The sequence below is a fragment of the Drosophila subpulchrella genome, chromosome 2L, assembly GCF_014743375.2.
Source record: "Drosophila subpulchrella strain 33 F10 #4 breed RU33 chromosome 2L, RU_Dsub_v1.1 Primary Assembly, whole genome shotgun sequence".
Classification (NCBI taxonomy): domain Eukaryota; kingdom Metazoa; phylum Arthropoda; class Insecta; order Diptera; family Drosophilidae; genus Drosophila; species Drosophila subpulchrella.
Genome location: NC_050610.1, coordinates 13553481 through 13578862, shown reverse-complemented (window position 1 = coordinate 13578862; position 25382 = coordinate 13553481). Strand labels below are relative to the sequence as shown.

The 25382-nt window shown below is 34.1% G+C and overlaps 1 protein-coding gene across 1 annotated transcript in view; it reads right to left on the bottom strand.

Moving 5' to 3' along the window:
• Nucleotides 1-4283, bottom strand: part of LOC119546447 (zinc finger protein chinmo) — a 52842-nt gene extending 48559 nt beyond the window's left edge. Inside the window, exons 1-2 of the mRNA XM_037852721.1 lie at nt 3845-4283; nt 1607-2668 (exon numbers count right to left, since the gene is read on the bottom strand). The gene's annotated coding sequence lies outside the window, so the exon portion shown is untranslated. The remainder of the gene's footprint in view (nt 1-1606; nt 2669-3844) is intronic.
• Nucleotides 4284-25382: the final 21099 nt, after the last annotated feature.

Here is a 25382-nt window from a genome sequence, read left to right as displayed (position 1 = left end):
AGCCGCGCAGTCTGCTCCAAAGACAAGTTATTCTTAGAAAAAAACCTAACGATTGTGCAAATGCACGTGAGAAGGCAAAGAAAAGTGGAAAGAGCACTTCCGACAACGGAAAATGCAGCAGACGAAAACTAAAACAAAAAACTAAGACAAACGCTACACAGTTAAAAAAAATTGTGTTAACTTGAGAAATATGAAAATCCAACACTAAGTAATTAATAATACCTCAAAACAGTATTTTCGATCTAAGGATTTAGAGTCAAAAAATATTTAGGAACTTTTTTATATTTCAAAATTTTTTTATTACTAAATTTTTACTTAAAATGTCATACTAAAATATTTTTTAAATATAAGTTTTGGTTTTTCCTGAAGATCTAAACAATTTATTTTATAAAACCCATTTTTTCCTTTTCATTTTCTTTAAGATTTTGTAAAGTATCTTTTAGATACATTTATATTCTTCTGCTTTTTACGAAAGTATCTAAAACAGAAATATTTGTATCTTTTCAGGTTTTTTGTTAAATACCTAAAAGGCAATTTAATAATTAATGATCTAATATTGGTGAGTGGTTGTTCCTCTTCTTAAAAAATAAGATTCGTTAATCTAAAAATTATAGATACTTCAAATTGTAAGCCAACTAAGCGCACAAGTTATTTTTTAGGTTATTTCTAGATTCGTAAAAGTATAACCATATAAAATAAAGGACGCAAAATATCTACAAAATATTATTTTCCGTGTAGAAGCTTGAGACAAAAAATAGAGAAAAAAGTGCTGTGCATTTAATTAAATGCGGAAGACCCCCAGAGCAACTTAAACTACAATTTCAAGCGCACGCAATGCCTGACCAAGTTCAACGAGTGCGAGTGAGATGGGGTGATGGCGAGAGCGAGATGGCACGAGCGGTACAAAAAAGTACACAACGCACAAAATTTGGAACACGCTGCGTTTGCTAAGTAGGTCAAAGTGGCAGCGGCGCCGGCAGCGCAGTCAAAAAAAAGTATATATGTATATATTGCGTGCCAACTGCGACGCATTTTTTTTTTATGTGCAGCGGCAAGAAGCAGAAATAATATATTTTTAATTTACGCACAACCCCAAAAAAGTATCTACACCCCTTTTGATATGCGAGTGTGTTTGTATGTATGTATCTACACATGTAGAAATGTCAAGTAAGCAACTTTTGCTTTTTTTCTCGCTATTAATATGCAACGCCAAGTTTTGAGTGTCATAAATCATACGCAAAGTGCGTAGACAATTATTTCTCTTGACCAAAAAATGTTTTCCTTCTTTTTTTGCATAAATTATAATTGTAATTAGAGGCGGAGTTTATTTTTTTTCCGAGCTGTAATTGTTTGCAAATGTTTGTGGACACTTTCTAAAACAAAATTTTTCATATTTACGCACTTTTTCGTGCGTGGGGAAACTTTGAAGAGTCATTGAAAAAAATAACTAATAAAATTGACTGTATATTAAAACAAAATTTTGGGAATATGTATCATAGATCCATAAGTCTACCAGAAAATAAATTTACCACATTTTTGTACTTTCTTTGTATCTTTTTTAATTTAAAAATGAAAGATACTTATTTTAGAACATCTTCAAGCTTACCTTAATATTCAATTGCAAATTTTCGCATTAATCCAAATCCAGAATCTTCAGATGTAAACCTTTTCACAAGTGATAATTTTGAATTTATAAGTTTTTTTTATTATTTTATCTCACTTGCACTTTTTGCACTTCGTCCAAAACGTTTTAGTTTTTTATTTGATTTTCAGTTTTGTTGCTAATTATTTAGTATTTTACTCGATTTGTTTTTATCAAAAATTGTTTACCAAATATTCTCCGATATAATTTGTAAGCATAGATATATGTATAGGTATATATATATATTTTATAAATACATGTATTACGATTACTTTTGTTAAATATTTTTGCGTTGCTTTTTTATCGAAACGAAATTTTTATGCAAACTAACACACACGTTTTATCTGCTGTTGCTTTTACTGTAGTGATCACTGTAGTAGTTGCTATGGCTGCTGTTGTTGTTGTTGTTGTGTTGCTGTGTTTAGTATTGCGTATGTCCGAACCAATAATTTTGAAGAGTTTACCAATTTGGTGGCTTAAATTTTTGCTGTTTCTTGCGTTTGTTCTAAAAAGATTTCCCTCGGTTTTTCAACTGACTTTGGGCTGGTTTTTTTTTGCTGACGGTTTTGGTTTTCCTTTTGTTGATTTTTAAATTTACATTGATTTAGATGTTTTTATCTTAGTTGCAAAACATTTTCACGTGTGGACGTTTTAAGATAATTTAAAGTTGTTGTATATTATTTGATGTTGTTGTTGTACGCAGCTTTGCCAAAAATCGCTTTTTTGTTGATTTATTTTATTTTGAATTTGATTTAAGACCAAAAAGTTTTGTTGCCAATTTTTAAATTTTGCGTTGTTTTTCGAAAAAGTTTTTGTATCAGTTCATTTTTAAATTGATTTTGTTTAATTTCGCGAAATTATTTTCAATTTAATTATATTTTTTTATATTATTTAGATAGTTAAATGTTCAAAATTTGTTGCCTGACTCGCATTTTGTTGCCTTTGCCGGATTTGTTGTGGTCGTTGAATGTTTGTCTCGATGTTGCTAAAATTGGCTCGTTGAGACATTTTCACAGTGACATTTGGCTGCAAGTATAAAAGCAGTTGGAAAATCGTTATTAGAAAATGTGAGTGGCATTTGGAAGTGTAAGCGAAAGTAAAAATATATTAATTAAAATATATTCGGTGTTTTTTTTTTGGATTTTTATTTTAAATTCTCCCTATTAAAAATAAAAAGGCAAACATTCTGACTTGATAAAAAAGACCAATTTGTCACAATTCTAAATATATTTGGTTTACTTTGTAGTTCAGTAAGAATTTCAAAGATTTCCCCAAATGTTTATGCCCGTGACATATTTTGCTCTTATCAGTGCGACTCGTTAAGTGAATTGGGATAAATGGTTTTATTATCGCAACATATATTTCATTTTCTCGTTTTCGGATTTTAATTCCCACTTGGCTTCTGGCAAATGTCTTTTATGTCACAGGCTACCCAAAAACACTTTATTTGGCATTGGGAATTGGGTATTTCGGGGCATGGGGGAACTGCGTGCACAAGCCGGTGAAGAAACTTTGATATTTGAAGATAAGGTCTTTGTTTCTAATATTTGGGGATTTTCTGGTTTGTGTTTAAAAGTGTTTGGGTTTTAATTGCAACGATTTATGTATTTTTCATTATATTTTTAAAACAGTTTTCACATTTCGATAGATATTTTAAGAGTTTTCCAACACTTGCATGGATAGTTTATAGTTCCTTAACACATTTTCCAGGACAAGTGTCCTGGGGATTAATTGCATTTTTCTTTTTTCCTTGCACTTCTTGCACTTTCCTCCATTCTCCCTTAATTGCTCTGTCTCCTTTACACACTCGCACACACACACTCGCACATAAACACACAGTGCAAAAAAGGGGTTCAGTTCACTGGGATTGCGCCTTGTTTATTTTCAGGGGGAGGCGGAAAACGGGGAGGGTTGTTTATTGTTCGATGTTCTCCTTGTTGTTGTTGCTATTGCTTTTGCTTATTTTTTTCTATTGTTGTTGCTTGATTAAAAATGCAGACGTTTTCGTTATGCATAAAAGTTTTTACTTCACTTTTTCCCAGTTTGCTTTTGATTTTTTTTTTTCGAAATTTGAGTTGCAAACTCACACACACACACCCTGAATTCGAGAGTACACACGCACAATTGTTAGAGTGTTGGTAGAAATATTGCAATGGGGCAATACGTTTATTTAATTAATATTTGAATTTCACTCAAAATTACCTTCCAATCACTGGTCGAAAAAACCGTTTTGCAACACTCACGACGCACTCACACACACACACATGCACTTTGGACAGTTATTTTTTGTGCATTTGCTCGACGAAACACAAACAAAACGTAAATAATAATTAAAAAGTTTTCAATGCCGCAAACTTTTTGCACTTTTCCGCCTTTTTCGCACTTCAACCGCTGCAGTTCTTCGAATATGAAAATATATTATGAGAATTACTGTTTATGTTTTTTTCGTTTTGTTTTCAAGCGGCTTCTTCGTTTTCTTGTGGTTTTTCGTATTTAAATTTTAAAAAATTTAAGTTTTTTTCTGTAGTTTCCTGGGCTGTTCTGTAGTATCTGTAATTTATGCTGCACGAGAATGCGAATATGCGAATGCGAAATGCACACAAAACGCTGCTGCTGCTGCTTCGAGCTGCGAGCACCACTGCGAGCTGCGAAACCTAGGGCCGAATAGACGAGCGTTGTGTTCCAAAATTTCGTTTATGGCCTATCAGCCGGCGGGCAGCGGCGCCGACCGCGGCAGCGGCTGCGGCAGAGAGTGTGGAGCCACCACCAATACATGCAAGCAGGGGCAAAAGCAAAGCAACAGTCGGCGAGCGAAAGAGAGCGAGCGTAAAAACGCAGCAAAGCGCAGCTCTGCACAGTGGGGCAAAGCGGAGTGCCATTGTTTTTCAAATAAGAATATTAGAAATTGTATGAAAATAGCCCTCTTGGTTTAGTTTTTAACTTTAAGCAAGCAGTATGCAAATAAATAAATAAATATATACATACTTGTTTAGAAGGAAAACTTGAAAAACTACTTATTTAATATTAGTTTTAAGTTTTTTTTATAAAATAGCATCATTAGGTTTATTAAATATTAGTATGTTGCATTTTCAAAAGGTAATACGATTTTTTGAATTTACAAAAAATTGTATTTCATATAAACTCGTTATTAAAAGTGTTCTATTTCCTATATCGACAAAAAACCAACACAGAATAACAACACAAAAAACTATTCGGTGAAATTAAATGGCCCCAACCCGTCAAATTGTCAATTCGACCAATGAAGTAGTTACATATTTTCTTAAAAACAAAATACATATAACATAACACCAATCTATAATAGTTTTACTATTAAATATTAAGCACGGCAACAACAAAATACACATCCTTATATTGACAAATTGCTTAACTTCTTTTTTCAGTTAAGTAACTATCCGTATTGGTCAATATAACCAATGCAATTTGTTGTGTGTTCAATCTCAGTCAATAGGCGTTTTAAAACAGAAATATTTCGAGTTGTCTAGTTTAACTGAAAAATAAGCTTAATTTTTGTTTTTTTTAGGGTTGAGGCCCACTGTGCTGGCGTCGCAGTCGCAGTCGCTGGCAGCAGCGGGCCAAACAAGTTTCGGCTGCGTGCTTTTGCTTTTTTGAATTGAATCTCGCGTTGCGAAGGAAGAAATGCGAGCGGAGACTTGGTGTTTTTGTTTTTTTTGTTTTTCGATGCCGCAGAGAGTGCGCCCATTTTGCATTGGTTCGCCGTCGCCCCCGCCGCATAAAAGTAAGCTTGTGTGTGTGTGCTTTTGTTTTTGCTTTGCTTTGCCCCATTGCAAATGCAAACGTTTTGCACTGGTGTGGGGGAGAGAGAGAGAGAGAGAGCGGGGCTCTCTCGCTCTCCAAACGAGAGAAAACCACTTGCGATTCTCGCTCCTTTTACGATATTAATCCAATTGGAATGCATCATGCAATTGTCAAATTGGAGATGAGGATTTTTTGAGATAAATGAAAGAAAATTGTTAGAAATTCTATTATTTATTTTTTAATATATATTTGCTTAAGATTCTTTTGTGTTTAGAAGGATATTAACCGTTGCAATGCCATTTTTGCATGTCTTTTTCTGTGTGTATGCACTGCCGCCCCAGGATAAAAATTACATATATCCTTATAATCCGGGGGTGAGTTTCTCTCACCCTTTCACCTCTCTCTCTCTCTCTGTCACTCTCTCTCGCTGCCGCTCTCTTTTGCAGGCGCAATTGCATAAGGCAAAGGACATGAGGTAATTTGAAGGAGCTCCGCTCAAGTGGAAAATGTTTAGGGAAATCTTGCCCAGAAATAGCAAAAGCAAACCTAAACTTGGTCTTAACCTATTCGAACAGCGGGGCATTTCCACCCAGGTGGTCCCTAAATACTAGATGCAATAGCTGTGGGGTTTGCATGAGGCGATTAGCGCATAATAGAAAAACCACTTTAAGACCGGCATAAACACACGATTGATTGAGTAAAGATGGGAATTCGATATGCATTAAATAGTCTTTAAAAAAAAGAAAAAGCCCAATCCCAGTACAATTCATTTTTAATTTTCTATAAAAAAAATTTGCATATTCCAAACAATTGAAATCCCAACAAAACCCCTCAAAAAACTGGACAATTTTCACCCAAAAAACTTCCCTTATTCCCACAAGTGTCACTATCCCTTTTTTGAATGCATTTCCCTTCAAAAATATCAAATTCCTAAACAATCGAAACAATTATACTTCAAATTCATTATTCTTTTGATTAATTAAAAGTTGATTCTTAGTAAAAAACCAACAAAGACAAAGCAAAAATTGGAAAGCCACACAGAAAAAACACCAAGTTTTAATGGAAATTAGTAAAACGCCGTAAAAAGGTTACATTGCACAATCATATATTTTTAAATGATTTTTAGAGATCATACATTTTGAAAGTTCCATAAAAGTTTAAATGCTTAATTATTAACTATTATAACTATCATTAAAATGGCAATCATGATATATAAAATATTTTGCAGTGCAGCAATGCCAAAAACAATAACAATGCGCATTTGTTTTGCAGTTAGAAAAAGAGAAAGAGAGAGAGAGTGCCAAGCTTTTTGCGGCAGAACTTCCCCTCCCATCGCAAAAAATCTTAAGAAATGGAGAGCGCATGACGTTCTCGCTCGCTCTCCCACGCTCTCTCTGGGAGAGCGGCTGCTGCTGCCATTTTATGCACACACAACACAATGACAATTAAAGCTTGCTGGATGGTTAAGACGGGTGGGGGGGTGGCGAGGTGGCCACCGAAAAATTTACGCAATTCAAGAAACACGTGGAGTGCCGACTGCGCTGCCTGCGTCACTGCTCTTATGCTGCTGCCCAACAAAGCTTTTGCTTTTGCTGTTGTCTTTGCCTCTGCCGCACACCAATGCAACGCCTATGTGCATGCTCGCATGTGTGTGTGAGAGTGCGTGTATTGCGTATTTTTGGCAGCATTCAATGGCCGCTCAGCCGACGCCGACTGCGACGCCGGCAGCGACGCATGACGCAGGGACGGAATTCCGATTGCAGGGCAATTAATGCCGAAATTGATTGGGGAGCGGATTTAAAGCCGCGGGCATCCATTAAATGAATTACCAACAGGAAGTTTTAGGTGCACAGTTGGTTTTTAAGAAAGCTTAGGTCTAAGTTTTTTGTTAAGATATTCCTTTTTCGGTTTCCTATGCGATTTCAATTAAAAAACAATTGCATACCATTTTTAGGATGAGATGTTATCACATTTTGAGTTTAGCTTCCTTAAAAATGTATTTGAAAATTAAATGGACAAACATCCTTGAGAAGATTTGACATAATACATATATTTTTATAATTTTAAGGTTTTTTAATGATAGTTTTAAGATTTTCAACCATATGTTCTTCAAACAAAAAGTGAGAAACTAGATTTAAGTAAGGATCTTAATAGTTGCATTTACTTTTTTTCGGTAAAATACATTTAAATGTAAGTTCAAGATGAGACGTTCAAAAACCCACTGTATATCTTAAGCCAAAACCCTTCTCATAACCAAGAATTCACTGCATTCTTTTGGTGGGGCGCCATTCGGACCACCTCCCACCCCCTAAATCCACCCCTGGGCTTCTCTCCGTTTGGCTCTCCCTTTGCTTTTGCAGTACTGCACGCACTTTTTGGGCCTATCGCTCCCCCTTCCCCTTCATCGCACAACTTTTTGCTTAGCTACACAAGTTTGTGTTCAGCTCGGTACACTGAAAAAAAAATTATTAATTTAAGAAATTTATAATTCAAAATTTTAAAAAATATAAATTTATAAAAAAAGATGTTATGTTGAAATAAACTTAAATTTTAAAATAAATAATAGTTAATGTGATTAATTACATTTAAAGATTAATTTTAAATTTAAATGAGCAGAATTCATTTATGTAGAATTCATTTTGATCTTTTTTAACTCTCATTTTTGGATTATTTTGAATTTCTTTAAATTTTGTTTGGATTAAATGAATTAAAAATATAAATATTCGACTAAATATTAAGTTGGTTTTTTTTTCAGTGCATTTTTGGGAGTGGTGGGTGGTAGGGGGTGCTGTGTGGGGTGGTCGATGGGCGGTGGGAGTGGGTGGTTGTGCGTTATATGCTCCACTTTCTGGGCCTGCGACCACAGCCCCAAAATTCTGTTTTCGAACGCACTTTTGCAGCTTGCGTTTGTATGCTTTTGTATACACACACACACACACACTTGCAAAATTAGTATCTGTGTGTGGGGCGCGTGCGTTGTGGTTGTGTGGGTGTTTGCATTGGTGTGCGCGCATTTTTGGGTGTGCGTTTTTTGGTATTTCGTGAAAAATTTTAGCATTTATTTGTTATGTACTCAAACTGACGTCGCTGCAAAGTTGCTTTTGCTTTTGCTGCTGCTGCTGCGCTGCTTTTGCTGCCCTTTCTCCCTCTCTCACTCTCTCTCTCTCTCTTTCTACAACGCCTGTTTGTGTGCGTGAGTGCGTAGGCTCGCCTATGTACACTATTTGGCAATTACATTCGGCTATATATAAATATATACACTTGCACGGCTATATTTGTTTGTTTGTTTGTGTATTTTGTACATAAATATGTTTGCTTGTTTGTGCTTTTCGCTTTGGATTTTGGGGCCGCCAAAAAAAATACACTGTTTTATGTGTGTATACTGCATTTTTATGCCCCTGCAGAGGATATTACTTTTTGGGGCCATGCGATATGGTTGCATGGGGTAGAGAATCCTTATTAAAGGAAAAGGAAAGGAAAATTTCTTTGAGAAAAAAATACCAGATTACTGTGCCAAAACAAGACTAGTTTAATAGTCCGCCCAAAAATGTTCCTAGAATTACATATTTTATTATTTTTTTTTTGAATTTCTTTATATAATTAAAAGTATTTAAAGTATATAGAGAATCCTTATTAAAGGATTTTCGGTAGAGAAAAAAATTCAAGATCACTGTGCAAAATAAGACTAGTTTAATAGTTTCCCCCAAAAAATGTTCCTAGAATTAAAAATTTTTTAATTTATTTTATTTTTTTTTAATTTAATTTCTTTATATAATTAAATGTATTCAAAGAATATATTTTTAGAAGATATTTGAAAACCCAATATTGGAAACCTCTTGGGTTTTTTCAAAAATTGCAACAAAAATAAATATTATGCTTGACATTTGGCTTGGTATTTGTGTTTTTGTAATGCCCGTCAAGCAAACAAATGTTCACACATTCGTCTCGCTTTTCATGGACATCCCACCCACTTCAAAAACCCACCTCCCTGAAAACCCCCCACCCCCCCATTTTGCCATATCAATATGGTTGCGTTTCCAGATAAGATGATATCATTTGTTTTTGTAGCTTCGCCAGCAAATTCAATTCGATTGTGTGAGTGTATGTATTTCAATATGTTTGTTATTTTTCAGCTTTTTTTTTATGTTGAGGCTGGAAATTCTTTGTTTTTGGACACTGCATTTTATTGTTCATTTGAATCCAGTTTTATGGGGAAACTTGAGAAGTTCAACTCAAAATCGGCAGAAAAATGCTTTCAAATTGAAAACCTTTAAAGTATTTAATTTTACATCCCCGAACCGAAAATATATTACAATTGTTGTAAGTTTTTACCAAGCTCAATAAAAAACTGTGACGCAGTCCCAGAACTTATTGCGTATTTAAGCCGGTCTTTATAGAATCCTCTTATTCATTCAAAAGTAAGGCGAAAATGAGCGAACGAAAACAAACAATGCGGAGAAAAGGAAGACAGACAACAAAAGATAAAAAAAAGGGTTTCAAGGACATTTTACACATAATTTTTACTACCTTACAGGACGGCCAGGGGGAAAAAGGAAAAGCCCCGGCTAATGTAATAATTTTTGCGCTCGTCTTTTGTGACCCGGTAACTCCTGTTGCTCCCGTCCTGATTTTGGGACCAAGTTGAATGCTCTATTACCCGCAAAAAAAAAGGGGGAAGTAGGGTGGAGGGACTTGGAAAGTAGAGAAGAAACCAGGATATAAGGCAAAGTTCTAGGACGACGACATTGATTGCCTTTTCACCTTCGACTCTTACCCATGCATATTATAAAGGTTTCTTTTTGTATACCCACTCTTCATTCAACCTCATTTGTTTACCTTGCACGACCCGGTGAATCGATTATTATGATTTGGGTGAATGAACTTGAGTGGGTTGACAGCACTCATTTGCATATGAAAAATATTTCAGCTTCCCTATTATTTTTTAATTACATAAAATAGGGGATCCTTAAACATTTTTAAATATATTATGAGGACTAACTGCAAATTCATCTACATTTGGTACTTACACGTAATAGATGTGTTTTGGAATTTAATAAATCAGAAATAGTTGTTCTTAGCTCAACATGTTGTTCAAAAGCTCTGAAATATATTTCATAATGCTTTTATTGCCCCCAATTCCAAAAATCACAACAGTGATTACCACTTTTTCAAGTTCGCGCTACGCACTTTAAAATGTAATACAATACTGAAACCCCATTAGAAATACATTCCGTTTATTGTACCGAAAAGAACACCCAATGTGTTCGATGTTAACTGAATGAAATAGAGGGCTATGTGAATTAGAGCAAACAGCGGGTGGATGGATCCATAGAAGGGCAGGGGTAATGTAATTTAATGATGAGCGTCAGGGGAAACTGGGTCACTCACGCATGTTGTCGCTGCAGCAACAAAGCACACGCACTCCAACTAGATGAAGAGATACGTTAGACGTTCAGATACACATCATCAGCAATGCCAAACTACCAAACTACCGAACAACCGAACTAAATCCAACCCAACAGAGCCCAGACAATGCGACGCGATTGTGAAGAGGGGGGGAAAGTGGTGCAGAGGTGAGGATTTTTTTCGGGTGGTGGTGCATGCAAAATAGAACACAGATACAGTGATCTATGGATATGTAGAAAACTTTATAATAGGAGAGTAAGAAGAGGTTTTTAAAGCCATTACATTGCACAAAAAAAGGAAATGCTATATATTGCATTTATGCAACGCTAAAACCTATTGGGAATTATAATGTCATAGAAGACATTTCTACTAATATTATTATTCTTGCGTTCTTTTTCTGAACTTATAATACTTTTTTTGTAGTATTCTACAATACAGATACATTGATCTATGCATACGTAGGGAACCTATTAATAAGAGAGTAAGAGGAGGTTTTTAAAGCCTTCCATTGAACAACAAAAAATAAAGTAATGCTGGATATTGCATTTGTGCAACGCTAGATCCTATTGGGAATTATAATGTCATAGAAGACATTTCAAATGCTATTATTATTCTTGTGCCCGTTTTCTGAACCTATACTACCTTTTTTTGTAGTATTCTAATAGTACTGATATAGTGATCTATGGATGTGTAGAAAACTTAATAATATTATTATTATTATAATTACAGATAGAGAAGTTTACAAAACTAGACTAACTTAGTTGGTAAAGCGCTGGCAACAAGGCCTTCGGCTTTTAATGTTAATGATATTAAGTCTAATATTTTTTTTGATTACATATTGTTCTTTGTATTTTAGCTACTAAGTTGGTAAATTTTTATTTATGTACATTTGGGGTATTTTATTAAATTTTGTGGTATAGGTTTGAAGGTTTTAGGAAAAGTAAGATTTTTTCTAAATTATCTGGGTTGAGTTCATTGAGACTTAATAATAAAAGAGTAAGAAGTAAGTAAGTAAAAAAAAACATAGAAATGCTAACTGTTGCATTGATGCAAGGCTAGAAACTATTGGGAATTATAATGCCATAGAAGACATTTCAAATGATATTACTATTCGTGTGCCCATTTTCTCTTGTGTTATCTTATGTGAGGCCCACTGTACCTTAATTTTGACTGGTTGTGACTGCTGCAGTCCCCTTGTGCTACCTTTCTCACTTCCTCCCCTTGATCAAATGCAATTCTAACGCACAACTTTTTGTAGCTTGCTTCTGGCTTTTTGTTGATGTCGTTTTCGTTGAGTGGAAAATTGGGTCACTTGCATATAATCCACATGTGAGTGCGTGTGTTTTTTTTTCGGTGGATGTTGCAACGATGGCGCTGCTGCCTCAGCTGCTCACATTGATGATGTTGCTGCTGTTCTCCCTTTGATCTTTGCTCCGTTTGTTGTTTTTCTTTTCGGGCTTGCCCTTGCCTCCCACTGGGCGGGTTGGGAAAGATTCTGAATGCAATCTATCAATCGATGCTGTGTGCAACCACCGAGCGAGTTATGTAAGAGCCATATTTCAGCGGGGAAAAAGCTATTCAATGAAATGTGTTAGTGGTAATTAGCAGAATGATCTCCACAATTAAAAGGTCGGTTTTGGTAATGGGTTTACTTGAAAGGGATTAATACATTTCCGGTAAATTAAAAACAGAGTGACTAATTAAAAAATACAAACAATATATATTTCTATTACAAATTTTCCTTATTTTCGCACTCTATATAAAATCAGCTTACCCGCAATTCCCTAAAGGCAAACGGAAAATCCTCTCAGGCTTGTCACATCATAACAAAATCCCATTATGTGGCCAAAAACAAGAACCTTCAACCCAATTAACCATAAATTAAATTAACTAAAAACCCAAAGAGGCTGAAACAAGAAAGAAAAAACATTCGTATAATATGAAAGACCAGCGAATAACCATTTTAGCAGCCACAATTGTCAAAGGTTTTTCAGTTTTTCTTTTGGGTATTTTTGTTTTTCCGCATTTCCTCTCCTCTTTATTTATATTTATTTTATGCAGAAGAAAAGTTAAAAAGACTTGCACAATTTAATGGGCCCAACAAAAAAAAGCGGCAGCCGAGGAAAACAGAAATACCGAATCAAAGACACAGACACACAGAAATGTTCATAGGCAATTCTCAACATTTTCTTTATTTGTTTATTATGCATGAATTGTAAATGTTGAGCCAAATTGCTGGTTCCAAAGACTCGTAGAGGGGGTGGATGACGTAAAGTTTTGTGCTTGCAACAGCAACCGGAAGAATTCAATTGTGTGTCAGATGTTTAAGATATTGGCGAGGGGTTTTGGGAATGGGTTTTTTTGGGGAGGAGCGGGCAATCAGAAGGCAAAAGGCAATTGTGAATATTAAAATCTGGGCGGGAAATAATGCTGAGGAAGGTATTATTTGCATGATGCTTTTACGCAAAAACGAAAGTTGCTGGAGCCAAGAAAGTAATTATTGATTTCTGACCGGTTATCTGGACATAAGGCTTAAAAAATAAAAAAACAAATATTTTTAAAATTTTAAATTAAATATTAAAACAAAATCAAACCCAAAAAAAAAAGTAATCTCTTTTGAATTCCTCTTCAATTTTATTATATACATTTTAATTTGAATTTCAATGATCATAATTCTCATAATGAATATATGTACATTTTGATAACCAATTGTTTGTATACGTATAATATTGTATCTACATTTATTGTTCATAAAGAAAACCAATTTTAAATTTGTTTAACAAATAATTTAACATATTTTCCACAAAATTTCCTTCTAAATTATTCTCTTAAGATAATTGTACCTACTTAAAAAGTAAATGTTAAATGACTTCCACTTCCAAGTTAAACTCAACCCACTGAGCAAATTGCTTAATTAATTGTTCACGCACTATATGGTTAAGAAATCTCCCCGTTAAGTTCAGCTCATTTTAATATTTTCTGGGTTGGAGAACCCCGAAGATTCACTAAAAGTTTCTTCGCGATTGGGGAAAATCGCAGGCAATTTCGATTCCCACGCGTGCACAGTTTATGCCTGCGAACTAATTGCAAATTAATGACTTTGGGCGAACGCAGAACTATGAGATACATATACATATTTGCGCATCTCAAAGATACTAGAGCCCTTGGGCTCGGGTTAATCAATCATTTTGTCTATTACATGCCTCGAGTAAGATAAAAAAAGTATTTCTATCATATGTCTGTCAATTTGTGGTTAATTTGTAGTTAATTACTTTGGTTATTCTTTTCAGAGCGATCTTCAAGTGGTAGAAAGAGACAAATATAAAGTCCAGTATAATTGCAATTTTTTTTGCAACGTATTTTCTATCTCTTTCTGCCTTTCTTATCTGTGTCGGAATTGCATCTGTGTGTATTCGATTGATCGAGAGTGTATTGTGTGCGAATGTATCTGTGTGAGAACCAGCTTTTTGCACATTTTCGCAACAACAGGCGATTCTCATTGGATGCGCAAAAATGGCGATGGATCGCATGCCAAAAATATGCAAAAAATGTATTAATTGCAAAATGCATGGATAATATATTATCTGTGATATAATTAAGTACTTTAAAATAGATAAAGTAACTAGAATTTAGTTTCTGTGTCTTCAAATAATTTATTATGTTACAAAATAAATAGTTTGTTCAATGAAAATAAAACAATTCTTTTGAAATGGATTGTAAATAGGTCATGCTGAAAATATTTGCAATTAAATTAATGAATTCTGAGATATTATTTTAAGTAGTTTTTTGGAATAAAACAATGATATATATATTTTTTTTATAATAGATACTCTTTAGTAAAACATAAACACTAAAAAATAACTATCATTCAAATGTATTATAAATCATATTTTTGCGAACAGTATTAAAAATTTAAGAAAGATAAGAATATATATTCTTAGCATATTTAACTCTATAAAACTTCCTCGATCCTATGATCTGCAGAAATTAACAACTTAATCGAGTTAACAAATTAGTGCCTCATTCGCAAGCCTATTTGTATTTTTAAATCATTTATCAAATACTTTATTGAGATTGCCGAAAAATTGAATATTTTATAAGGCGGACTCCAAAGATACAAAGAGATGCGTGATCAGATCCAAAAACCGAAATTTAAACAGAATTTCCCGCAATGCAAAAATAGTGTTAAACACAATTGAAAAAATAAAACAAACACGTTTTCGACATTGTAGAAAAACAAAATCTTGGAAATTGTTGTAGCTGCTTGTCTTGTTGCTATTTTTGTTGCTTTTTTTTGTGTTAATCTTTGTCGACGAGCCGCGTGGACATGAAATTTATGGGATGTCAAAGGGCCATACAATCTGCTGGGGAGCGAGCGGGATGGGGCGATTGGGGGGCTTGGGGGAAAGAGAGGTGCGTTGGATTTTTGGCGCGTGCAACGAGAGCCGCACTCTTTTCACGCACTCGCTCTCTCACTTCGACTCACAGATACGTACCATACGCACACGCACGCACTTTGCCGATTACCTCATCGCAGCGAATGTCAGCACAAAAGCAGCAAGCAAAAGCACAAAGCAGAATAGCAACAGCAGCAAAGCACAGGCTTGGAATGCGTGCGCATTAATTTTGGAAAGGGGGAAGGGGTGGTGCCCAGCGATGGGGGGGGGGGGGGGTGTGTGTTATACGCTCAAAGGCCATGCCCACAGTACTGCACATTATTATAGGTGCTGCCAGTTTACAAATTGCAGCAATCTAAAATTCAATTGAAAAAAAAAAATTTCAAGAGAAAAAGTTTTTAAAACTTCAATATAATTTAAAGTTAGACTTAATTTTAACTAAGATTTAAGTAAAACTAAGATTTACTAAGAGAAAAGAAAGAAAAGTCCTATTTAAACACTAAAATGAAATGAATCAGTGTGTCCAAACCCACTTATTTTCTATGTTTCAAAAACAGTGTTAACTTAGTTTTCCGTTTTTAGTTGGCTTGATATTTGCTCTAAAGATAGTTTACTTTTTATTTTTTTATTAAATACTATTATACAATTATATAAAAAAAACTAAGATTTACAAACAAAAATTAAAAAAGGTTTATATAGACTTACACACTAAAATGAAACGAAACAGTGTGCCCAAGCCCATTTGTTTTTTATGTTTCAAAAAGAGTGTTTACTTAGTTTCCCGTTTTTAGTTGGCTTGATATTTGCTCTAAAAGTAATTTACATTACATTTTAACTAAAGGCTATTATACAAATAAATTAAAGAAATATCCTATTTACACACTAAAATGAAAAGAAACAGTGTGGCCAAACCCACTTATTTTCTATGTTTCAAAAAGAGTGTTTACTTAGTTTCCCTTTGACATTTGGTTTAAAGGTAATTTACTTTACGTTAAACTTAAATACTATTATACAAATATGTAAGCTATAAATATAAAATAATCCTAACTAATATAATCTTAACTAATCTTAACTAATTTCAACCAAATGAAGGATCGGTATATTTAAATATTTCAGAAATTTTAAATAGTTATATTTTAATTATTAATATTTAATTATTTATAGAACATGTTTAATTCGTAGTATTTTTCCCCATTTTTCCCTCCTGGGTTGTTCTATGAGTTCTGCCTGCTGCGATCTTCATTTGGCTGGCTTCTGCGTTTTTTGATTTGCTTTCTGGCTTTGTTGTAAGTTTTGGAGCCCAAGAACTGGTTCGGGCAGCATTTGAATTAATGGTCCATTGTTGTTGCCACTGCGGCTTCTTGTTCTTCATCATTTTGTGCTCAGTTCATGATGTTTATTTTTTCGGTCTTTTTTTTTGTTTTTTTGGTTATGGGGTAGGTCATTCTGCCTGTCTTGTGAATGCCGGAAATGTAGCCAACTAGTTTTGTAATTTTTGATTACAAGACAAAGTTCCACTATTACATTTGCCTGGGTTTGACCATTTTGCATTTTACTACTTCTGGTTTTTTTATTTGCGGTCGAGGGCCAATTAATCAAAAGCGACTGAAGGCATAGAAATCCCATAAATCACACAACAAAAGGGTGTGTGTAAAACAGCTGCACTCCTTGGCCACCTTTCATCGGCTCCTCTTTTCGGTTTATTTCACGCAATGCGGAAAGTATAACATAATTATACTAATTTGCATTTCTAGGACGGTTGACTATGAAATGTGGAAAATGTGCGTAAAAACTATTGTAATAATAAATCAAACAAGTGGGGACAAATCGAAAGCAACAACATTTGTGATCGAAATTTTGTTACCCTTTGAACAGTGGTTAAAAAACTCCAAACTCATGAAAACTATTTAAAAAGCATAATGAATTAGAAATTCTAACTTAATTCCAAACATAAAAATAAATTTATATTTTAAAATTTTAATTCCATTTGGCTTTAAAAATCAAGATTTACATAAATAAAGAATGCCAATATTTGGTAAAACTTTTTTATATTACAAAAATTAAATGTTGTATGGCTTAAAAAACACAAAAACGGTTTTAATCCTTCTGAAGATCCATTACAAAGATTTTTAATTAAATACCAAGTGCTACATAAATAAAGAAAGTCAGTCTTTGGTACAACTTTTAAGTATTACAAAAATAAATGTGTGTTTTTAAAAGCACAAAAACTGTCTTCAAACCTTTTGATGAGCCATTGTAATGATATCCTAGCTAATATACCCATTCATATCCCTACAATGCGTAAAAAATCTCTTAATTTACAAAATCATATATCAAAAATTCAGCAAAAGCTTTTTCTGGTACGTGCACATATGTAGCTGCGCCCACAAAAAAAAAACCACCGAAACTATAATCAAAACCCCAACAAAACCGAAACCAAGGCGGCGTATGCGTAATATAATTCTTTGTTTGAGCACGCAGGTCACCTGCTGCTGCAGGACACCCCCACCTGCCCCTTTCTCCATATTATTAGTTAATGGCCAAATGGCATTCAAAATCATGGCACACATACGCCATGTGGGACCGTTGGCCAGCCCACGGAAAAGTTCCTTTTAATTTTATTATTTTCACATAAATTTTTGTGTGCCTCGACTGTAGTTAGTTAGTCCTTTTTACGCTACCCTCCTTTTCTTTTTATTGCATATTAATGGAAATTTTTTGGGGTAACATGCATGAAATAATTCGCCATTCTTGTTGCCTCCTTTTGCGTTAATGCGCACAAGTGAAATAAAAATTCATTACAAAAATTAAATAATTTAATTATTGGCTGCGTTTCTCAGGGTTTGGCCCGGGCTCAATGGATGTTTTTATAGGGAAATTGCGTTTTCATTTATAATTTTTTTGTTGTCGTGTCTCATCAATTCGGGTTAAAGGAGGTGTGGCATTGGAATAATGGGTATTTTAGCTGATTGTCAGTCGGTAAGAAATATATAGTTACAATGCCAAAAGATAGTATTAAGTTGGCGCATTTGTTGACAATCTATCGTTTAACGTAATCGAAATGAGATTTTAATCGGTTTATTGATAAGATATTGATAGATATTGATAAGATATTGAATTAACTTTAAGTTTATAGTTTATAGTAAGTTATGTACGTCTGGTGTATGGGGTTTTTACAAGATCATTTTAGGTTTGAGAAACATTTTAACTGTTAATTTTTCAGGCCAACAAATTGAATCTAATAATGATTTTAATAACAATTTTAAATTTAATTATAAATGTAACAAAAAAAAGAAAAAGGTTTTCAACAAAAATCATGTTTTAATATACAGTGGTCGGCATATGTATTTTGACAAAATAAAAGTTAAGTATACTCATAACTTGAATTTACTTCTTGTAAACTATAGGCATCAATGGAAAGGTAATTTCAATGCCGTTTGAATGATACAATACATTTCTTTACCCATTCAGTACTTATTGAAAAGGACAAATTTGTGTAAATCAACTTTTAAATTTTTTTTAAAAACTTTTTTCTTCGTCTTGAAAACTTAAATTTTTTGATGCAAAAAGTTTCTTCAAACAAAAACAATAGTAACTGCAAAAAGAATTTTTCAAAAATCATTTTTCTTATATTTTTTATGAATTTTTGAAAATGCTTAAAAACAGGCATTTGAGCCATATTTTTCTCTTTTTCATACAAATTTTTTCCGACATTGTCACCTTCAAAAAATCATAAAAAATATAAGCAAAATGATTTTTGAAAAATTCTTTTTGCAGTTACTATTATTTTTGTTTGAAGAAACTTTTTGCATCAAAAAGTTTAAGTTTTCAAGTCGAGGAAAAAAGTTTGAAAAAAAAATTTAAAAGTTGATTTACACAAATTTGTCCTTTTCAATAAGTACTGAATGGGTAAAGAAATGTATTGTATCATTCAAACGGCATTGAAATTACCTTTCCATTGATGCCTATAGTTTACAAGAAGTAAATTCAAGTTATGAGTATACTTAACTTTTATTTTGTCAAAATACATATGCCGACCAGTGTATGTTCCATTATCACTAACATAAAAAGGTAAAATTAATTGTCTGATTCAAAATATACCTTGTTCTTATATATTTCTTAAACATTTTTAATGTCAATTTTCATCATAGCTTTATACCTCTTTTGCTTCCTTTTCCCTGATTATCATTATCCTAAACAAGTAAAATTAATTTCAGGACGAATAAAATGTAATATGGTTCAAAATTTGTTACCTATTTATAGTTTTTTATGACCATTTCCATCATAGTTTTATGGGTCCTTTGTTTTCTGCTTCCTGGTTCCATATTTCTACATTTAACGATTCTAACAGCCTGCTTTGCCGCCTAACAAAAATATGATAATAAAGTTAAGAAAAAAATGGTATATTTATGCCCAAGCAAGAGAAAAAATTCATTCAAATTAGTTCCAAGTTCTGCTCCTCCAGAAAACAAGCAAATGATGTGAAAAACAAGTCAGTGAAAGGGAAAGGAAATGCCGGGGCAATCCAATCCTAACTGAAAACCGAACCAGAAACCAATCCAATCAGACGGAATGAAATGTGCAAGTGAAGGCGAAAATCGCTGACTTGGAGGAAACCGGGCCAAAATACCACGGGGATCCGAAGAGGAGCTGGGAAACTATCATAGGCCTATGGGAAGCTATAGGAAGCAGGAATCCTGGCGCCTACTGACGGCCCATAAAAATAACACAGCACAAATCTCATCTATATAGTTCATATACATTTTTGTGTGTGTGGGTGTATTTCTTATTTTTTTTTCTTTTTCATGCGCTTGTTTTTAATCTTTGACTTGTTTTTCGCCTACTTTTCTGGTCTCCAGACAATGTTATTGCATTCTGGCGACGCTGACAACTTTTAGGATCTGTGGGTCGGGGGTCGGGGGTTTAATGGTTAACTCACAGGCGAAAAATATATGGTATAAATATACATATATCTGTGTCTGTGGTGCACTGTGTCCTCTGACATTGCCCTCGAGTTCTGTTTGTGACATTTGTGGGAGATTTTTCTTTTCAGCCGCCTTGTTTTTGGGCCTGTCCCGCTGACGCCAGTTGGCCATTAAATTGATAAGCGAAAGGCCAAAACAAAAAAAAAAACTGCAAGGAGGGTTCGCGAAAGAAAGGGCGGAGAAATGAGGGTTCTAACTCGATGTCAGTCGGCTGATAGAGATACCAGCCAGGGAAATCCAAGGAACTGCTTTTAAGAGGGGTGTAAATGGAACTGAGGGGGAGTAAATAAGATGAAGGCATAAAGCTGAGATACAGTTGGGTGCAAATGGAGGTCACACTACTTTAAATGATATTACAGAAAATTACAGCAAATAAGAAATACCAAATAAGGTATAATTACCCCTAACATATCCACTCCAATAGGTATATTTGTATCAAGTTTGTTAATACAACAATGTTTTTTTAAATAACAAAATAGATTAAATTCTATTTTAATAGACATTATCCATTTCTTAAATCATAATCATAATGAAATGAGAAAACAAACCACTCCACTCTGATAATTTTTTTACAAGTTTTCATTATTGGTGGGGGGACACTTCAAAAAACAACTTGCCAATAAATGTCAAAAATATAAAATGGCAATAAAACAAGGCTGTCAAAGGCAAAAGTTCGCCTGACAGTTTTTAAGGATCTTGGGTCCTGGCAGCAATCCTGGCACAAACACATTAACATGTGGCACACATTTCCCAGTGACCGCCAAAGTCAGGAAGCGAAAGTCAATGACAAAATAAACCAGAGGGATATAAAAGACTTTATTTCAATTGAGACTTTTTTTTTGGGGGGCGGGAATGAAGGAGGTCCTCAGTTATGGTAGTCAATACATTAAGTACTTTCTGGACTAACTTAGCCCCATTCTGGTGTTCATCCCCCTACAAATTGTCGCCTTAATAATGCCAATGACAACTACAAACAACGAGGACAATTGACAGAAACTTATCCCCCTTAAAAAAAAAGAGGAAACACAAATGTCAGCTGATCAATAAGGATAATGAATTTTGGCTGTATTTTGTGGGGTTTTTTATGGGAGAGGGGTTAGGGAATGAAACTGAAAAGTTCTGGTTAAAGGTTTTGATTTTAATTATTTTTAAGAGATTTTCGGTCCAAGAAATAAAAGGCAAATTTTTAATAAACATAGCTTTAACTGCCTCTAAATTTTATAACTATTTAAAAAAATTGAATATAAATTTATTCGTAAAATTTTATTAATATAGTTTAGATAAATAATTAAGATTTTCTATATTATATTCTTCAGAAAGATACTTAAGATATTTCTTTAAAAAATAAAAATCCTTCATTGTTATACCCGTTACTCGTAGAGTAAAAGGGTATACTAGATTCGTCGGAAAGTATGTAACAGGCAGAAGGAAGCGTTTCCGACCCCATAAAGTATATATATTCTTGATCAGGATCACTAGCCGAGTCGATCTAGCCATGTCCGTCTGTCCGTCTGTCCGTCTGTCCGTCTGTCCGTCTGTCTGTCCGGATGAACGCTGAGATCTTGGAAACTATGAGAGCTAGGCTATTGAGATTTGGCGAGCAGATTCCTGAGCTTCTTACGCAGCGCAAGTTTGTTTCAGTAGAGTGCCACGCCCACTCTAACGCCCATAAACCGCCCAAAACTGTGGCTTCTACAGTTTTGATGCTAGAGTAAAAATTTAAACTGAAATGAATTGTTCATAGCAATACCTATCGATTGACCCAAAAAAAAATTTGCCACGCCCACTTGGACGCCCACAAACCGCCCACAAACTTCAAAAAATCGTAAATATGAACGCGGATATCTCGGAAACTATCAAAGATAGAGTATTGGGATTTCAGATTTAGATTCCGTAGCTTTGTACGCAGCGCAGGTTTGTTATGCGAATATGCCACGCCCACTCTACCGCCCACAAACCGCACAAGCCTGTGGCGCTCAAAATTTTTATGCTAGATAAAAAATTTTAACTGAAATGTATTGGTCTCGTCAATACCTATCGATTGATCCAAAAAAAAATTTACCACGCCTACCCTAACGCCCACAATGCTTAAATCTGTCTTCCGCCGGTAGGTGGCGCATTTAAATCTCGCTTTGCTGCTTGCATATCTCCATTTACCTTTGGTCCCTTTAGCTGAGTAACGGGTATCTGATAGTCGAGGTACTCGACTATAGCGTTCTTCCTTGTTTTTATATTACTTTAACAAAAACTAAACAATTTCATTTAAAAACTGAATTAGAATAAAAATCCATAGGTCAGTTGCCAAAATCTCTTATTTTGGCCAACTAAGAGAGTAGCAAAAATAATCTAAGAGTGCAGCGGATTTCGTCAAGTTCAACGAAAGTAAAAGTGTGCTGCGCATTCGTTAAGTTGGTTTGCAGCTCGAATAAGTTTTCGACGTTGGGAATTCAAAAATCTTCAAAGGCCATAAATTGCAGCAACATTTTTAAGCTTAAAATTAAGTCTGTAAATTGGTGGACAACTGAAATGCGGAAATGTCCAGAGATTTATTTACTGCTGATGTATCTTTTGGAGATTTTCTCAGGCCCAAAGTTTGCAGCGCACAGTCATACGCAACTAAATAAATGCGCGTGTGTATATATTTTGCTATATAATTACCGGTTATTGTACGCTGAAGCTGCGTCGACCTTACGCACAAAATGCGTGTTGAGTTAACATAAAATAAAAAAAAAACAAATCTTCAGGCCCACATAAAGCCAACAGATTTCAGGCCTCTCACATAGACAAACTCACTGACGCTTGGCAACACAAATGTTTGAACAAAATATATGTATTTCTGGTTTTTTCGGGCCTCTAGTATGTCTTTGGGCCCAAAAACTTAAAGCCCAGGTCGAACAAACAGCTGGAAGAGGAAGAGTTCAAGCTCGAGGAGCAGCCAAAAAACCGCACGCAGAATTTTATGCGCTCGGCAAAAGATTTCGATTTCGTTGTCCCCCGGTTTTCTATCTTTTGCCCTCTCTTTTCGGCCCCCTCGTCATTCGCATTTCGCTCTTGCGCTTCATTTTCGTAGATCGCTCATAGGCTTCTATTCCAAAGATTCGGCTTTGGGGGCTTGGGAGATCAGCTACTCAAGATATTATCGCAAATTAAATAAAAAATGGGGTGAAAATTTATATGAATTCGAGTTTTAAATTATATAACAAAACCCTAAATGAAATCGTAAAAGAATTCAAACTACACGGAGAAAATTCTGAAGTTCTTATCTGAGTTGAAAATGTTCTTAAAAATAGTTCGACATTTTTAAGTTGAAAATATTTTAATTTTGCTCCAATCAAGTTATTTATGAACATTGTATATCTCAACAAATAAACTATTAGTACAGTCCGTTGAGTATACTTAAAAGTAGTTAAATAAACTCAATTTATCATTTCTTTTCTCACCATTTCGTTCTAATATTGAGAACATTGATACCAAAATGTACTTACTAGGTTTTTAAGAACGAATGTTCTCAATTCAAGAACAATGTTCTTGGATATTTACCTCTGTGTAACAGATCAAATTTTGCAAAACAAAATTTTAAGTTTTAAGAGGTAACAAAAATACGAAATTTTATGTTTCCTTATTTTTTTGGAAATAAAACAAAGATCAGATCTTATAAGAAACACAAGTTAATCAAATGTATTTAGTTTCTTAATTTATATTTACATAACTATACTTAAAATTATTTATTGTCAATATGCCTGTAAAGTTTGATTTTTCTTAAGCTTAAAATAAGTCTTTTAAAATATTATAAAATTTGTATAAGCAATGGAAATATTTTAGAAGCGCATTTGATAGGCTATGTGACCACTAAAATAAAAGTCACATCGACGCATAATTTTGGAAATTTGTTGTTGCTAGTTTTTCGGTTGCCATCGCGTGTAAATTGTATCTGTGTTAGTATATATAGTATCTGTGTGATTCGCCTCTATCTTTTAGTTGAGTGCACAAGTATTTGTGTGCGTTGCTCATGTGCGTAACGCATTTTTCACTCACCATCCCGCTCTAACGCATTTTAGTTCGACAAAAGCTCAACAAGAAAAAAATGTATAAAAAAAATTAACGAATCTTTAAATAAAAAGAGCAACAACACCTACAACTACAACTACAGACACAAGTCAACCCAACTCAAGGTTATGTTCAGGGCTATACGCATCGCATCGACAACTGAATTTCAGTCGCTTTTTTCTCGTTAGCATTCGGTTTTTTCGGCTAGTGCGTTTACGCATTTTTCGTTGACTTTAGATTGTACATATGTATATATTTTGGGTTTTTGTGTGTAGTTTTTGCAGCTGCTAATCAAAATGCCTAATGCTCTTGGTTCGCTGACTGAAATTTATAAATGCTCAGCAAGCTAGTTTTTTTTTCGGTTTTTTCGAGGGGAAGTGGCCAGCGATACGCATTATTTACGCAACTGAATTTTATTTGCACTGCAAACTATATGTATTGCCTGGCATTAGCATATATGGGGAATATATACTCAAGTACAAATACATATTGTATGATTTGAGGCTGTATGAAACACCATACAATTATTTATACAATTAATATGTTCATTTTAGAGGCACAATTATAAATATATTCGTATACTGGGTTTGAATAAATTTTGAATTCTGGCTCTAATTAAAATGATACCCAGAATTTCGGTACAGGTCTGGCACTCAATTCAAATTATAATAACCTAGTTAATTTTAGGTATTGCGGCCGTTTTGTTAATAAAGTTAAATAATAAATAATATATAAATATATAAGATTACAAATTCAAATCAATAAATGAAAAAAAATAGATAATAGTAAAATTGGAAAATAATTAGGCCGTTTTACAGCCGAGATTTAATTACCATACTTCTAACCTCCAATTCGTTATACAACTCCAACTTTTCTATCACCCCATCTATTTCCATATCCGATCTATTTCCTTTAACCAAACTTTGAACCATTTCCAATACTATAATTTCAAATAAAGCTTACAAGCCCAATTACCGTAATTAAAATCTTGTTTACCTGACCCCGCTAGTTGTTGAATATTTAATGGATCCCAAAGTCGCTTCCCTTCCTCGATCATAAATCGAGTTCCAAATCATCGTGTAATGAGACGCAAATGCATGGAACCATAAAACTTGGATAAACAATAGC